The following is a 16,014-nucleotide window of genomic DNA, read 5'->3' on the forward strand; positions in this document are numbered from 1 at the left end:
AATGGCACAATCTCGACTCACTGAAACCCGGGTTCAAGCAATTCTCCCGTCTCGGCCTCCCGAGTAGCTGGGATTACAGGCGTGTGCCACTACAACCGGCTAACTTTTGTATTTTTAGTACAGATGGGGTTTCATCACATTGGTCAGGCTGGTCTCAAACGCCTGACTTCAGGTGATCCATCCACCTCGGCCTCCCAAAGTGCTGGGATTACAGGCATGAGCCACCACACCCGGCCCCAATCAGTTTTCTTATTTAAAAAAAAGGATTTTAGGAAAACAGACTAACACATGAAGGAAGTAACTCACCTAGAATCTTAATGCCCATTACTGATATTAATTGAACTGTTTTTATTTGAACATTCACACTCATACAGATATGAATTAATAGTACATGGACAATTTAGAGTTGTACATGAAAATTAACTTATTCTCTTGTTACAAAATTAGGATTATCCTGATGACATGATTTTGTAAACTTTTGCCACCATATATTAACAATTTCCATGGAGAAGAAGAAAAAATGCCTACTGCTGCACAGTTTAGGTTGTTTCTAATTTTTCAGGATATTAGAATATTATCATGAACAGCTACATATATAAATTTAGTGAACATCTACTAACATGCACTAGCAAATGCCAAACATGCAATAATGTAAAGAAAAATGGACTCCCAGGTAATGCAAAATACAGCAACTGCTATAACCACTGATGCTGGCAAGACCAGGAAAAGTAGCTCCTTTGGACAGGATGACAGCTAGAAACATTAACTAGGGATTAAGACTGATATTGGCAGGGCACGGTGGCTCACACCTGTAATCCCAGCACTTTGGGAGGCTGAGGCGGGTGGATCACTTGAGGCCAGGAGACCAAGACCAGCCTGGACAACATGGTAAAACCCCGTCTATACTAAAAATACAAAAATTAGCCAGGTGTGGTAGCACATGCCTGTAATCCCAGCTACCTGGGAGTCTGAGGCATGAGAATCCCTTGAACCCAGTGGGGCAGAGATTGCAGTGAGCCAAAGATCACACCACTGCACTCCAGCCTGGGCGACAGAGACAGAGAGAGACACTGTCACAAAAAAAAAAAATTAAATAAAGACAGTAATACTGATGATCCTGACCCTGTGTAGGCCTAGGCTAAAGTGTGTGTTTCTGTCTTAGTTTTATGTTAAAAAAAATTTTTTAATAAAAGAAAATATATTTGTACCACTATAGAATGTGCTTGTGTTTGAAGCTGTGTTATTACAAAAGAGTCAAAAGTTAAAAACCATTTATAAGTTTATCAGGCAAAAAAGTTAAGCTAAGCTTTGTTTATTATTGAAGAAAAAATACTTTTTAAATGAACATAGTGTAGCCTAGACATAGTGCTTATAACGTCTACAGTAGTGAGTGTACAGTCATGACCCAGGCCTTCACATTCACTCACCACCCACTCACTGACTCACCCAGAGCAACTTCCAGTCCAGACACATGTAACGTCCTATGCAGGTGGACCATGTTTAATCTTTTTTACCATATTTTCACTGTACTTTTTCTATGTTTACAGATGTTTAGATATACAAATACCATTATGTTCCAGTTGCCTACAGTATTCAGGACAGTAACCTGCTGCACAGGTTTGTAGCCTAGGAGCAACGGGCTATACCATATAACCTATGTGTGTAGTAGGCTATGTTATCTACATTTGTGTAAGTGTAGTCTGCGATGTTCACACAATCACGAAATCACTTAATGACACATTTCTCAGAACATATCCCTGTTGTTTTGTATAGTTGTCGATATATGTAGGATTCCCCTACACCAGGGGAAATAAACAATAGAAAATACAACAGAAGAAAAAATGGCATTCACAGTAGAAACAAAAGCTGAACTAGGAATTACTGTAACAAAGAAGATGAGATCACTACGGAAAAAAAAAAATTGACCTCCACTGAATAAAACATTCATACCACTGATAAGTGGTTTCCACTCGGGATATAGATCAGTGTCACGGGAGGAGATTTTAAAAAATACAATTGCTGGACTCCACTCTCTAGAGATTATAATTCAGTTCATCTGTGGTCAATGGGATATTATTTTTTTTAAAAGCTACCTAGCGAATTCTAATATAAAGCCATGGTTGAAAACTACCAGTTTAAATATGTTTTTAAAATAACAGAGGAGGGACTCATTCTTCTAGATATCAAAATATATAAACAAGTTGTAGCAATAAAAATAAAAGCAAAATCCACTGTGAAATTAGAACAGAAACAGACAAATTGATCAGAACAGAGCAGGGAGCCTAAAAAGGTGAGAGAGAGAGTATGTGTGTGTCTGTGTGTCTGTGTGCATATATACGAGTGTGTGGATCTTGACATATGATACAGGTAGCATCACAAACCACTAGGTTATTTAGTAAATGAGATTTGGGAAAATCTGTTTGCCATAGAAGAAAATATAGAAATATAACTTTGTTAACTAGGAATGGAGAAATAGTTCCTACACAAGACCCAGAAGGTTAAAAAAAAAATGGTTGGATCATAACAAAATTACAGATTCTGTTTAATGAAAGATTTCAAAGAAAAAATCTGACAGGTGAAAAACAGAAAAGATGCGTATACCATTTAAAATCCAATGAGAGACTGAAAAAAAGAAGAAAACTGCTATAAATTAGGGCAGAAAAATGGGAAAGATATATGAAAAGCTAATAGAAAAAGAGGCAAAGGATATATAAATGGCGAACTCAACCAAGGAAAAAAGCACACAGTATACAATAGGATACTCCACTGCATTAGTAATCAGATAGCTGCAAATAAGAACAATAACATATCACTTTATGCTGGATTGCTCCATCTGCTGCATCAGATTGGAAAAAATTATAAGGTCAGAAAATGCCACATGCCAGCAAGAATGCAGGGAGCAACAGCTGGTGAAAGTGTCAACAGAGAGATAACAATCTGGTCGTACTTAAGGGAATTATGCATATACCAGAGAGAGGGTCCCCTGGGGGCAAGGAAGAACATGAATGGGGATAGGTGATGAAGGGGAAAGATACAATAAAATAAGGTGGGAGACTCTACACGGACCAATCATGACAGTGTGCCATGAAGCGAGCGCTAACTCCAGTCTGAGCCCCTGAGCTGGGGAGGGAGCAGAGCGGGGCAGCACCACATCATAGGTCCCTTCACCCAACCAGCAGATATTCAGTCTCCACATACCAGGAACTGCATCCCATCCTAGCCACCCAGTAGCAAAAGATCAAGCCCCTATCCTCATAGGGTTTATGTCCTAGTGAAGGAAACAATAAAAAGTAAACAAATAATGATAAGAGAGTGTTAACAGCTACAAGTAAAACAGTGATAGTGACAGAGAGTAATGGAAAGAGGGTTTCACTAATGAAAGGATCGCCAGAGGTGAGATCCCGCAGGTCTGCAGAAAGAAAATGAACCAGGCATTCAGCAAGCCGAGGGAAGAGATCCCAAAGAACTGCGTTCAAGGGCTGGGCGCGGTGGCTCACGTCTGTAATCCCAGCACTTTGGGAGGCCCAGGCGGGCGGATCACGAGATCAGGAGATCCAGACAATCCTGGCTAACATAGTGAAACCTTGTCTCTACTAAAAATACAAAAAAATTAGCTGGGCGCCTGTAGTCCCAGCTACTCTGGAGGCTGAGGCAGAAGAATGGCGTGAAGCCGGGAGGTGGAGCTTGCAGTGAGCTGAGATCTCGCCACTGCACTCCAACCTGGGGGACAGAGCAAGACTCCGTCTCAAAAAGAACTGCGTTCAAGGTCATCAAATACAAAGTTGTCATAGTACAGGTGACAGTGTGTTCTAAAGATGACCTTCAGGTACTTCCTGTCATTCAGCTCCCAGAAGCAACCTTTAAAATACCTGTTATATAAAATGTAAACTATAAGGATTATTGTGAGAGTCCAACATACGGTGATTAAAGAATCCAAACCTTTTTTTTTTTTTTTTTTTTTTTTGAGACGGAGTCTCGCTCTGTCACCCAGGCTGGAGTGCAGTGGCGCAATCTCGGCTCACTGCAAGCTCCGCCTCCCGGGTTCACGCCATTCTCCTGCCTCAGCCTCTCCGAGTAGCTGGGACTACAGGCGCCCGCCACCACCCCCGGCTAATTTTTTGTATTTTTAGTAGAGACGGGGTTTCATCGTGGTTCTCGATCTCCTGACCTCGTGATCCGCCCGCCTCGGCCTCCCAAAGTGCTGGGATTACAAGCGTGAGCCACCGAGCCCGGCCAATCCAAACTTTTTAAAGGGGAAGAGGGAGGAGGCAGCATCGATATGAATGTTCTATGTCTCTAAAAAATGTTTCTGGAAAATTACTAGGATCCACAAACTTTTCCTTCACTCCTTAAAAAGTAATTGAGTACTCATATTTTTTCCCCAGCACAATGCCAGGAAATGAGGTTAAGTATTAAATTTTCTGTCTTTGCTTCAATTGTATAAGATGCAGGATCCTATTTATTTTATATCTGTAGTGTTTTTTATGGATAAAAGAAAACATTTATTGCATGCTTGCAATCTGCAAGGCCCTGTTCCCTGAGCTTCTACACATTGGAGCTCACTTACATTCACAACAAAATACTATATTATTTCCACTTTAGAGATGGAACAACAGAGGTGAAGAAACTTGCCTAAAGTCAAAGTACTAGAAAGCAGCAGAGCAGGGATTGAAACCCAGCTCTTTCAAAGTGTTAACCACTACACTTAACGTTTCCCCCTAGAGTGGCTGGCCCCTGCAGTGGCTGTAGCACATGGCCTTAGAACTTATTAGAAATGCAAATCGCCAGGACCCCCCTCCCAGACCTACTGATCAGAAATTCTGGGGCTGGAAGGCAGCTGCCTAAGGTTTGACAAGCCCTCCGTGTGATCTCAAGAACCACTGGTAGAAATTTTTCATACTGAGCATAATGTGAAAGGTGAAATTACTACCATTTTGAAACTTCTAAAATATAAAATTTGTAACCTATTTAAAATGGCTATGAAGAAATCAAAATAGTGTTAATTCATTTCCTCACTGCTCAACTTCTTTCTCCCAAACTTGACAAAATGCCTAATCTCTGTCCTGATTATACTATGTACGAAAAGGGTACTCTAATGAGTGTTAGAGCACAGAGGTCTGAACTCACCCTTCAGAAATAATCAGAAGCCATAATAGGAAGAGAAAAAACAATATTTTGAATATCAGCAGAAGTTTGATAAATCTTGGGCCATAACTCCAAATTTTGATCCCAGGCTCAACTCCAAATTTTTACAACATGACTTCAACAGTCTTCCCAATGCCAAAAAAGAAGTTACAACCCCAAGAAATGTTTGATTAACAAGATTCAAACTGCTTTAAGTGCACATACAGAGAAACTGTCCAAGAGTATGTTCTTATCAGGAGTGAAGCTAAGGGATGTCTAATTACACATCAGACCCTCTGACAATATTCACAGCAAAAGGGATTAACGTTATCCCTGTCTCTGCATACACCTGCCGTGTATGGCATCCTACCTGACCCTTCTCTTTTCAAAGCTGTATCTAGACCGGGAGTCTTTTCTCCCCAACTCAAGTACTCAATTTGAGCAGTACAGCTCTATGTGTATTCAAGTTTGCCTATTTCTAATAAGGCCTTTTTTTGTTGTTAAAGGGATGGAAGAAAGAGTATGAGAAATAAGTATATTCAAGCACCTACCATAATCTTAAATCTACCATAAGCCAAATAACTCTATGAAGCTATTCACTTGCATACTCAAGTCATTAATTTTATAAATTTCAGGTTTCTACTTATTCCAAATATTTAAAACATAAAACTGAAGATTAAGGAGAACTTAGTCCAAGCTTGGACTACAGGAGAGCTATAAACCTGTCTTAAAATGCTTAATGACCTGATTAAGATCATCAAAGGTAAAGAGAACTCCAGGAAGCTGCCTTTTAATCTGCCTGGCTACTTACAACCACCCACCTTTTCCATGCCCACACTCTCCTAAGGGCTGAAGGCACTGCCAAGAACGACCTTCCTAGAAGGGCTGAATCCTATTTATTTTCTCTCTCCCAATCTCCACCAAATCCCCTAAGAACTAGTAGTGTTCTGGTAAGAAACAAATTACCATTGCTCTCCTCCCCACCCACAGTTCAGTGCAACTGAAATGAACACACACACACCTCAACCACTAAAAGACTTTCTCACTTAGATTCCTATCCTGCATTTTCAAAGTCCAAAGTTGTCTTCAAAACATCTTGCAAAATGCAATCGTACCAGCTAGTCTTTAATCTCCACTAACATTGCCAGTTCTATACCCAAAATGGATATTGCAACCGCTATGTATTTTCATCTCCCTTCTCTAACAATCAGTAACAAGCAACCCAATCAGTAATAAACAAGCCTGACAAATAGCTCCTATCTTCAGAGAGAAAAGAATGGTCTCCTCTCTTTCATAAGTATAGCAAGCTGATAATGTTCTACTAAATAGGAAGACTAAATGCCTCTTCAAGAAAAAAACGTTTATATGCCTGGAAAAACATCTTGGGTTTTTTTTGTTTTTGTTTTTTGTTTTTTTACTTAAGTATCTGTTCATAGTAGGTAGCAAATAATCTTTCCACACATATGCACTTTACTAGTCCTTTTAAAGACTCAGTAATCTAAGAAAGCAAAGCATAAGACTATGCTCAAAGAGCTAAGTCGCAGTTTACATAAAATTTAAACAAAACAGAAGCCATTAAAAAAATTCAACTACTCATAAATAAAGACCAATAAATCCACACTTTGGTCTGGGTTTCTGAACACGGGGAGAATCAGAGGGTTCAATAGGAGAGGTTATTTCTGAAATCGTAGGCATACTTTGAAGATATCACATGTTCCATTCCAGACCACCTTAATAAAACTAACACTGCAATAAGGTAACAGAAATTTTTCTGCCTTCCAAGTGCATAGAGAAGTTATATTTCCAGTATACTATAGTCTATTATGCTGGCAATGGCATTAAGTCTTAATTTTAAAGTGCTTTATTATTTTTTTAAAATGCTAGTGATCATCCGAGCCTTCAGGGAGTCATAATCTTTTTGCTGGTGGAGGGTTTTGCCTTGATGTTGATGGCTGCTGACTGAACAAGCTGCTGGTTGCTGAAAGCTGGGATGGCTGTGGCAATTTATTAAAAGAAGAAAACAATGAGGCCGGGCGCTGTGGCTCACACCTGTAATCCTGGCACTATGGGAGGCCAAAGTGGATAGATTGCCTGAGCTCAGGAGTTCAAGACCAGCCTGGGCAACATGGTGAAACCCCGTCTCCACTAAAATACAAAAAATTAGCTGGGTGTGGCAGTGTGCGCCTATAATCCCAGCTACTTGGGAGGCTGAGACAGGAGAACCTCTTAAACCTGGGAGGTGCAGGTTGCAGTGAGCCAAGATGGCGCCACTGCACTCCAGCCTGGGCAACAGAGTGAGACTCCATCTCAAAAAAGAAAAAGAAAGAAAAGAAAAAAAAAATGAAGTTTGCCACATCGACTGACTCTGCCTTTCACAAAAGATTTCTCTTTTGGTAGCATTTCACCCACAGTAGAACCTCATTCACAACTGAAGTCAATCCTATCATACCCTGCCACTGCTTAATTAACTAAGTTTACAGAATATTCTAAATCCTTCATTGTCATTTCAACAATGCTCACAGCATCTTCACCAAGAATAGATTCCCTCTCAAGAAACCACTTTCTTTGCTCATTCAGAAGAAGCAACTCTTCATCCATTCAAGTTTGATAATAAGATTGCAGCAATTCAGTCACATTTTCAGGGTCTACTTCTAATTCTAGTTCTCTTACTATTTCCACCACATCTGCAGGTATTTCTTCCACTGAAGTCTTGAACCCCTCAAAGTCATCCATGAGGGCTGGAATCAACTTCTTCTAAACTCCTGTTAATGTTGATATTTTGACTTCCTCCTTTGAATCACAAATGCCCTTAATGGCATCTAGAATTGTGACTCCTTTCCAGGTTTTCAATTTACTTAGCCAAGATCCATCAGAAGAATCACTATCTATGGCAGCTATAGCTTTACAAAGTTGAAATGACTCCTAGATCCATGGGTATAGAGTGGATGTTGTGTTAGCAGGTATGAAAACATTAATTTCCTTGTACATCTCCATCAGAGCTCTTGGGTGACCAGGTGCATTGTCAATGAACAGCACTGTTCAATGGTACCTTTTCTTCTGAGCAGCGGGTCTCGACAGTGAGCTTAACAGATTCAGTAAACCATGCCGTAAACAGATGTACTGTCATCCAGGCCTTGTCGCTCCATTTATAGAGCACAGGCAAAGTAGATTTTGCATAATTCTTAACGATTTTTGGAATGGTAGATGAGCACTGGCTTCAACTTAGAGTCACCAGCTGCACTAGCTCCAAACAAAAGAGTCAGCCTGGCCTTTGAGGCGAAGCATTGACTTCCTTCTAGCTAAGAAAGCCCAAGATGGCATCTTCTTCCAATACAAGGCTGTTTCAACTACACTGAAAATCTGTTGTTCAGTGTAGCCACCTTCATCAATGATCTTAACTAGATATTCTGGATAACTTGCTACAGCTTCTATATCAGCATTTGCTGCTTCACCTTGCACTTTTATGTTAGGGAAGCAGCTTCTTTCCTTAAACCTCATGAACCAACCTCTTCTAGCTTCCAACTTTTCTTCTGCAACTTCCTTACCTCTCTCAGCCTCCATCGAATTGAAGAGAGTTAGGGTTTTGCTCTGCTGGCTTAAGGGAATGTTGCGGCTGGTTTGATCTTCTATCCAGACCACTAAAACCTTCTCTATATCAGCAATAAGGCTGTTTCACTTTCTTATCATTTGGATGTTCAGCAGAGTAGCCCTTTTAGTTTCTTCCAAGAACCTTTCCTTTGCATTCAGAGCTCGCTTGTTTGGTGCAAGAGGCCTGTTTCGGCTTTTGTCATGACCTCCTCACTAAGCTCACTCATTCATAGCTTTTTGATTTAAAGTGGGAGACACGTGACTCTCCATTCACTTGAATACTTAGATGCCAATGTAGACTTATTAATTGGCCTAATTTCAATATTGTTGGGTCTCAGGGAATAGGGAGGCCTGGGGAGAGGAAGAGAGATGGGGAATGGCCAGTTGGTGGAGATATCAGAACATATGTAACATTTATCAGTTAAGTTCACCATATTATATAGGTGCAGTTCATGGAGCCCCAAAACAATTAGAATCGTAACATCAAAGATCACTGACCAGAGATCACCATAACAGATACAATAACAATGAAAAGTTTGCAATATTGTGAGAATTACCAAAATATGACAGAGACACACAAAATGAACATACACTATTGGAAAAGTAGCACCAATAGACTTGCAGGGTTGCCAACGAACCCTCAGTTTGTAAAAAACACAGCATCTTCAGAGAGCAAACCTGACTAACAATTTCTTTCACTTTAAATTCAAAATGAAGGAATATCCTTTCCTTCCAAATGTATCTCATTTAACAAAACTCAAGACTTTTTTTTTTTTTTTTTTTTTTGAGACGGAGTCTCACTCTGTGACCCAGGCTGGAGTGCAGTCACACGATCTCGGCTTACTGCAAGCTCCGCCTCTCGGGTTCAGGCCATTCTCCTGCCTTAGCCTCCCGAGTAGCTGGGGTTACAGGCGCCCACCACCACGCCCGGCTAAGTTTTTCTATTTTTTAGTAGAGACAGGGTTTCACCGTGTTAGCCAAGATGGTCTCAATCTCTTTACCTCATGATCCGCCCGCCTCGGCCTCCCAAAGTGCTGGGATTACAGGCGTGAGCCACCGTGCCTGGCCAAATCTCAAGACTTAAGTCATTCATTACAATTTTGTCTGAATTGCAATTAGGAGAGAAACAGCTGCAGTACCTTTGTATCTTTGTCAGTGAAATGTTTATAACAAGGAAAAACAAAAATCTGTTTGAAATCTCCAATAAGCAGCCCTCAGTGCACCATCTAGTGGAAGTCAGGTAGTGTCATAATTAATTTAAAGAAAAAAGTCACAGAAACTCTGAAAACCATTGGGGGAGGGGGAGGAGTCAAAGCTTCAGGTAAGAATACAGGCAAATACTATACAAACAGCCAAAATATCTTTCCAGTGTCCCACACTGCAAGAGGGCTGGGCTTATGAGAATAGATGATTCATTTTCTGTATAATCAACAGATGATAAAAGTTCCTTTATGGAAACTTTTTGCTTGGGTGCTAGAAATTTTGACAGGAGAGTAAAAGTTAAATAAAGCCACTAAAACATAAATAAGTAAATAAATGCTGGGCTAGAGTGACAGCCTTGTGTAAGAGTTGCCTTATATGTTACATGAATACGTTAAAATGTACATGTGAAACAGAGGTATTAGCCACGAAAAAAGAGATAACTTCGTGATTAGAACAGTTACATTCAGGCTGGGTGCAGTGGCTCACGCCTGTAATCCCAGCACTTTGGGAGGCCAAGGCAGGCAGATCACTTGAGGTCAGGAGTTCGAGAGCAGCCTGGCCAACATAGTGAAACCCCATCTCTACAAAAATATTAAAAAAAAAAAAAAAATAGCTGGGCGTGGTGGCATGCGCGTGTAGTCCCAACTACTCAGGAGGCTGAGGCAGAAGAATTGCTTGAAACTGGGAGGCAGAGATCACAGTGAGCCACTGCACTCCAGCCTGGACAACAGAGTGAGACTCTACCTCAAAAAAAAAAAAAAAAAGAGTTCTATTCAGTAATCCATAAGACATTTTCATGTTCCTGATAACTAGTAAATTTAACAAAACCTAACGATTCTCTAGAATTCCCTAAGCCTTAACATCATACAAGAGGTTACTCCCAACTACCCATTTCAGCCTGTCCCACACTAATGCCCAAACTCCTTTGGTCAAGTTATTCTAATTAAGAAGTTACTCTTCAATCCGTCTATAAATTTACAGTAAACACTTCCCGAAACAAAGTCATAAGTCATGATCAAAATGCATTACACTTCATTAGTATTTTCCTTCTGCATATCAATTATTTCTATTCAATTCAAAAAACGGTACCGAAATTCAATGCTGACTTAGAGATGCAAACACAAATAAGGTTCTCTAATTTGGAAAGCTTCCCAAAATTTAAAATAGAGATTTTCACACAGCATTCCTAACTTTTGCTTGTTTTGCCTGTGTGGAAAATTACCTTTCACCTGAAATTCAAACTAGCTAAGCAACCCGGATGGAAAAAAAACCTCAGAGATAATATTTCTTTACTTGAAAATAACCATCTCCACCTCTGACCTGTGTACACGGGATCGAATTGGTATGCAGAAGTTGGCTTGATGGCGGGAATCTTACCCAGATTTTGGATTAAATCCATTATAGGTATAAAATAAAGTAGGAGTAAAGTGGGGCAGGATTCCTTTCATCTCTAGGGCTTTCAGTTGACATACCTGTAAAATGGACATGCTATGCGCAGCCTGCCTCAGAAGAGTAGGAGGATGGCATACTATATAATTGATAGAGTGCTATGAGCTTCACAATTAAATGGAAATACTGTTTTTGTAGAACCAGAGTGAACCTGAGCATAGAAAACTCTCCAAGGGCCATCGCTGTGACATTACCGCTAAAACTCAGTGACTTTCATCAATTCACTTCTAAACAAGCAATATATTGAGCAAGTCAAAGGAAAGGCAGCAACAATTCCAGATACTTCTTTATAAGTAAATCAAATCATGTAATTAATAGCCCAGGATTTACCTGCAAACTATTACTGCCTGACTAGCAGGTGCATCCCCAAAGCCTCGAGTACAGAGACTGTTTTCAGAGAGCCTCCCCTTTTTTTAATGTGAATATTGTTTTTAAAAATTAGAAAAAGAAAAAAATCACAATTCTACTCCTACCCATGGCACAGTGACAGAAACAAGGTCCCACCCCCACAATCCTTTCAAACCTGCACAGGCATTCCTCACGAACACTCCTCCCCCTCATTCCTACCTCACCGCTCCCCACTTCAGTCCAGACAAAGGTGAGTTACTCGGCTGGGTCTACCTGTCACTTAAGCAAAAGCCCCCAAATAGATTCACGCTAAAGGCTGCTTTTAATTTTTTAAATAGCAAATAAGTAAATAAATAATGCTCTCGTGTAGATTACACAGCCAAACGCTTGTTCTCAGAAAACATGTAATTAACACGACCCAAGCGAAGACGCCTTTCTGGCTTAGGGAAAGAAAAAAAAGAAGCCAGCCAGCTTATCGCTCCCTTTCAGTCGGCTCTTTTCCCCGGGAAGCCGGACTCTGACTCAACTCCGCAGTTTTTCCTCCACCTGCCGGTCCTCCCCGCCCTGGGTCGGCCCCGCGGCTGCCCCCGCCCCCGCCCGGAGTCCCGCCTGTCACCAGGGGTCTCCAGGGGTCCTCAGGGTCCCGCCCGAGGCGGCCCCGCCCCTGCCCCGGCCCCGCCCCCACCTCCCCGCAAGGTGCCCGCCGCGGACTCCCCGGCTGAGGCGCCTAGAGGCCGGCAGGAGGCTCCGGAGAACCGCGGCCCCGCTCGGCCCGGTCGCCGGCGCAGGGAGCAGCTTCGAGGGCCGACCCCACCGCCCGCGCCTAGCCCTGGGCTCCGACAGGCGCTCCCCAGAGGCGCCCCATTACCTGTTCTGGGCAGCCGCGGTCCGCGGGCAGGAGGAGCACTCGCTCTGGCCCCTGCAGCCCCGGGCCTGGAGGCAAGGAGGCAGCGACCGCCACCGCAGCAGAGGACAATCGGGAGCCAGCGGGCTCTGCACCGCCGCGGCGGGCGCAGAACGCACGAGTCCAGTGGGAGCCCGGCCCCCGCCTCCAGCCCGGCTAGTAACCAACACGGCCCCCACCCTCGGGGGGGCGGGGCCGAGGCTGGAGGGGCGGGGCGGGGCTGCACCGCCCACGGGTAAGAGGGGCCTGCTGATAGGCTGCGAAGGCGGTAGGCGTCTCAGACTTGAGGACCGCCCCTCCAGCAGAACTCCCTCATTGGTCGACAAGAGCAAACAAAGCTTGGCTCTGATTGGTGACAGCTCTGTAGCTCCTCCTCCAACCCGCAGTCCCCCGCAAGTTCCGCCCCTGCCCGCCAGGTTCGCTCGCCCTTGGTTCCCCACTCCCAGGTGGCTGCAGACTGGGGTGTGTTTCATGGACTAGCAGCCTCCCTGAAGAGAATCCTGGATACGCAGGGTCGTTCGCCAGATACGAGTTTTCTTAAGCCCCTGCTATTCTCTAATTTCAGTATGAACTTGGTGAATAACGTAATCTTTAACTTCCTTTGGATTCAGAGAGGTCTCCTAGTTTTAAAAATGCTGCATAAGATTGAGAGGGATATTGTTATGCACGAAGAAAGACATAAGGTGTTTTCACCTTTGGCGACACTGTAGGTGACTTTTTTTCTTATTACCTTTTTGTGTTCCATATTGAACATGTACTACATGATTAGAAAAAAAAATTCTTAAATAGAAAAATGAATAGGGTGCGGAGAATGGTAAAGACAAACTTTAAGGAAATGCAGAGAACTGATTATTTCACAATAGAAGAAAATACAGTAAACATGCTCAATATCTGAGGGCTACCCAAAAAAACATGAACTGGTATCAGCGCCCTTCAGCTCTCTTAAAGAACTTTACAGATGTGACCGAGGTGCCCCCATACTCCTTCCTAACTATCATGTAACCAACACATAATGTGGACAGCACTACACTGCAAACAGAATTACAGGAAGGAGTAATTCTTCCTACTCTGATAGGAGGAATTAGAATCCAAAGTACACAATCAATAAAGCTTTAGAAAAAGGGGTTGTAAAAAGCAGAAGACAAAAAAAAATCAGGTAATATAAACTGGAAAGCTCAGCTAATGGAGAGAATTATCAGAAAAAAAAATAATAATAATGTGACACTTCAAGATGTGACAAAGACTTTGAATGGAAAGCTGAAGGGAGAGGAAGGGGAATGAGATAAGGATCAATGACCTGCAGTTAATATGAGCTCTCAGAACACATCCCCCAGAACTGGTGTCAGCCTAGAAGGCAGGAAGCATTTCTCACCTAGGGACCACTCTCACTTAACTCTCTCTAGCTGCCTTAACATTCTGTTTGTTCTCGTCATTCTCGCAAAGTTCTAAAACAGGCTATTTGAAATTAAGCACTTCCCCCCAGCAACTCCGTGAATTACGTAATAGTGAAAAATGGAGATAGACAAAAAGCAAACCTAAGGAAGGAAAGGAATGTTAAGGTAAACATAAAGAGAAGTAAGGGCAAAACACCTGATAACAAAGAAGACAAGAAATTCTTTTTTTCTCTCTTACTTTCTGAGAATAAAGTAAAGCTCTTTGGAGGACAGAGTAACCTTATTGCCTAACAAAAAGAGTTTTTACCAAACCTTTCTAATAATAACTGTAATTCTAAACTGTAGTCTAAAAATATGTGTCCTAAAGTAAGTACTTTGAGCAAATAGTTTTGAGATCTAATATTTTTACATTGTGTAAGGAAAAGAAGACGAACTTAGCCTGGTATGAACAAACTGGAAGGAATACCCTTCAAAAGTTTCTTCTACAATAACACCTGAAATTCCATCACTAACATTCTTTCACTGGGATTAAATAATGTATGTCTAAGATTATTCTTTTATTCATTTACTCATCAAACATGTAATCAATATTAATCATCAAATACTAGATACTGCAATGAACGAGGCTTTCTACTAAGCACTCAGAGGATAGCCTTGAACAAGACAGACTTGCAGCTATTTTTATCAGTAGAAGATGGACAATGATCCAATAAAAAGATAAACTTGCAGATCGGGATCAGAGCAAAGAAGAAAACAGTGACCAGAGGGATGGGAGACACACTTAATTTTGGGAAAGGAGAAAAATGCTTTAAGGAGAAATGATCTAAGAGAAATGCTCTAAGATTTGAGGCATCACCTAAATAAGAAAACACCAACTTAGGAAAACTCCAGGGCAGATAAAATAGCAAGAACAAAGGCCTTGAAGTAGGAAGAAAAGTGATGTATTGCAGGAACAGAGAGAAAGCCAGCATGGGTATCATGGTGCATAAGGAGAGTGCTACTAGACAGGTTGTAGAAGGAGGTAAGGACCTTGTAGGCAATGATAAGTTTGTATTTTGTTACAAGGATTCCTGACAGGGGCAACATCGAGTTGCTGATAGTGGAGTAAAATCATTATTTTTTTTTTCGTTTTTCAGAGTCACCAGTAAAATTAGCATTCATTCATTAAGCCAATCATCAGGAATAGATCTAGAAAGAACCTACTGTTTACTAGAAATAAGTTAGATCTGTGGATATAACAATGAATAAGACAAGACTGGTGGATCTATAGAGAAACTATTACTGCACAGGTGATGGGGAAATCAAGAGTACTATGGGGCCAAGGAGACTGTCCTGCAGCGAATGAGGAATAAGCTGAAAAATCAGTAGGAGCCATCCCAGAGAAAAGGGACAGGGTTCTAGACCCAGAGAACAACAGGAGAGCATTCAGCGCCTGCGAGGGAGCAGGGGATCTAATGCAAAGCCATTGCATAACCAGTCAACTTTCCCCACGTCACAAGCTTGCCTAGCCTGGATGGGCCCAGAATGTTGAAACAAATGTCTAATTAGTAACGACATTCTGAATGCTTGGGAGCTGAGCAAAATATGAGGAGAACTAAGCTGATTTTTGTTTCATATTATCATCTCCTTCATTCCAGCAACAAAAGACACTGAAAATAGTAAATGCCCACTTTTAACCATGACAGTCCTTTTAGGATAGTAACAGTGAGCAGTATTAATCCTATTTGACCAGAACTAGGGTAGAGTTGAAGCCCCTGGAGTAGAGATCTGTTCTATTAGCCCCAGCCTTTCCACCTGCTTCTTGGGATGGCTGTCCTTTCTTTATCAGTTGAGCCTCCAGCATTAGCAGATACCTGTAAGGGAAGAGAGCCAGCCCTCACTATGGAGGGCCAGAAAGAGAAAGCGCCAGACATTAGGAAATGTCAAAGTATCTCAGTACATCCAGCTGATTAGTGACAGATAAGTCAAAATTTGTAGCAACCAAATAAATCAAAAAGTAGATTA

The 16,014-nt window shown here is 41.8% G+C and overlaps 1 protein-coding gene across 2 annotated transcripts in view; it reads right to left on the reverse strand.

Moving 5' to 3' along the window:
- The window catches only part of MPP7 (MAGUK p55 scaffold protein 7), a 256,591-nt gene extending 243,807 nt beyond the window's left edge, over positions 1-12,784 (reverse strand). The window contains exon 1 of one of the 2 annotated variants that reach the window (XM_055275011.2): positions 12,581-12,784. The gene's annotated coding sequence lies outside the window, so the exon portion shown is untranslated. The remainder of the gene's footprint in view (positions 1-12,580) is intronic. The other variant, XM_055275006.2, reaches the window with a different exon arrangement.
- Between the last annotated feature and the right edge of the window lie 3,230 nt (positions 12,785-16,014).

Source organism: Symphalangus syndactylus, chromosome 4 (assembly GCF_028878055.3).
Source record: "Symphalangus syndactylus isolate Jambi chromosome 4, NHGRI_mSymSyn1-v2.1_pri, whole genome shotgun sequence".
Classification (NCBI taxonomy): domain Eukaryota; kingdom Metazoa; phylum Chordata; class Mammalia; order Primates; family Hylobatidae; genus Symphalangus; species Symphalangus syndactylus.